The 2,534-nt window shown below is 28.8% G+C and overlaps 1 pseudogene; it reads right to left on the bottom strand.

The window, feature by feature from the left end:
- Positions 1-591: 591 nt before the first annotated feature.
- Positions 592-2,286, bottom strand: LOC132939458 (uncharacterized; annotated as a pseudogene).
- Positions 2,287-2,534: the final 248 nt, after the last annotated feature.

Below are 2,534 nucleotides of genomic sequence, written 5' to 3' on the forward strand. Positions count from 1 at the left end.
TCTATATCAAGACATCCAATTAATCCACTTAATAAATAACCTACTACCGCATTGAAACATTTACTTAATTCTCATTTTTTTTTCAGTACTACTTCACGTAGATGATCTCATAATCGCACTACATTATCATCTCACATTTACACTAAAAATAATGGAAAATTTAATATCTAGAATCATAAACAGCTTTCACAGAATTTAAAATATTAAATCTTACAACAGGGAAAAAAATAATATATTTATATTAATTGGAACCTAAAAATAAAAATAATAAGTTTTTTGACTGTTTTTCACGGTAATCCTTGTCCGTGTCCTGTGATTTCGACTATAACGTCTTTATCAACGCATAGACGACTAGACGTTTAATAAACATCTCACTAACGGGTAGAACACGATTGAGAACGGTCCTTATCGGCCGTACCTTTTTTAATAGCACGATTGAGAACGTTCTTACCTGCTAACTTTTATGCAACGTTGCTACATTAATTAAAAATAAAAATAATAAAAATACAATATACAATATATATAAGATATCTATTTTTTAAGATTAAAAGTAAAAAAAAAATTTTATTTATATACAACATATTTGTCAGCTTAAGATAAAAAATTAAAAAAATTAAAATTTATTTACAATATATTTATATATTTTATTTGTCAGCTTAGGATTAAAAATTTAAAAAATCAATATTTTTTTCCTAAGTACTTATTTCCGGTTAATTTTAAATACCATATAATGTCCTTATTTTGTTCAAACTCTTTATATAAATTAATTGTTGAAACAATACGATTATAATCTTTTCTGGCCATGGTTTTTGTAATATTATTTTCAATGGAGTTGATTATTGCCACGGTTTGTGTTTGGGTCTCCTTTAAAACAGAAATTACTGCATGTGTAGGAGGATGTGTGCTGTAAAATTGTCCATTATAAGTTCTGTGAAAACTTTCTGCTCCATTGGTGGTTTTTAAAAATAAAATAATAAATTACTTTAAACATGCAGACTAAATAAAAGTAGATAAATATAATTACAAATAACTATAGAATACATTATTATTATTATATATATTATTAAGTACCTTGGGTTTAATGACGGTACTTGAGCCCAAAGAATAGGAGAAAATAGCGAATCATCTTCAATGTATGTGTTTAACACGTAGTCTGAAAATAAACTCCCAACTTCTAAGTCTGGACATATTGCCATAAGTTTTGTAAACGCATCATCGACATCAGTGGGAAGTAGAAAAGGCAAACCAAAAAATAATTTAAGCCATTGACCTAATTCGTCATTGTTGTCTTTGTATGCACTTCTCAACTTTGATTCTCCGTTTATCTGTCATACAGATAATATAAAATATGAATGTTATTAATTAGAGTGAAAATCCAAAATTATCGTATTTCTTACCTTTCTCCACCAAGCTTGGGCTATACGAAAACGGCAAGTTTCGATAATGACATTGGGAAAAATTTCTTTGACTGCTTCGTGAGCACAATTTCGAAGTCGAGATGCAGCTTTTTAACGTTTAGAGCCGGACATATTTGCAAAAGATACTTCCACATCATAATGTAAATTTGTTTTGTTTTGTTTGGTAAAAAAAAATAAACAACAGGCACGTAAAAACCATTCACGTATGTGTGTAATGTATATAGTTGTAAGAAAAATTTTGGTGCAAAATCGTATGTACCGTCTCCAAAAAAATCGGTTTGTTTCGACATAAAATTTAAATTTTGGCTAGTTGTTATACAAACGAAGTCATTTGTTTCAGGAACAAAAACAAATTGTTCACTTTTAAACATACATAAATCATTATTTTGTATATTTTTTAATTGGGATATAGCTTCATTTAAAGAAGTAGGATAAATTGGATACTGTTTTCTTTTTTTTTATCATAAATCGCCTTTCGCACTGATGTAATATCATTGTTCATAATATTTGGTAAGTCACTGTTTAATAACTCTGTTCTAATAATTTTTAACGGTCTTGTCGATGTATTTTCTTCAGCTTTTCGCTTACAATTTTCCCTCAAAATCTGTCTTTCAATTTTTTCGTTGTTATTACTTGCATGATTTACATGTTTACCATTTGAGTATTTGACGAATGGAAAGTTTTGTCTATTTTTGTTAATAAACTGGCACTACAACTGTTATTGGAACATTTCCATTTCATTAATCCATCTTTGCGTGTCCTTACATATGAATATTTATCATTATTTAATAATGCAAGCTCTTTTCCGCGTTCAGACGTAATAATTTTAAAGTTTTCCATTATAAACCACTATTACACTATTATACACTATTACACGTTGTTACCGCACTGTCAACTGAACAACTGAATATCTGCAGATACGTACAGTGTACATATCGTTATCGTGACGTACTAATTGGTTACTAATTCAGTAATACTTATCGAGGCCTAGCTGTTGTTATCGACGATAACTTGTACCTATGTATATATGTATAGTATATAGGTATATATAACGGCAATAGTTTGAGCGGAAAAGCCTATTTTATTAAATGGCAACGTCGCTAGAAAAATCGTTCT

This window comes from Metopolophium dirhodum, chromosome 2 (assembly GCF_019925205.1).
Source record: "Metopolophium dirhodum isolate CAU chromosome 2, ASM1992520v1, whole genome shotgun sequence".
NCBI lineage: Eukaryota > Metazoa > Arthropoda > Insecta > Hemiptera > Aphididae > Metopolophium > Metopolophium dirhodum.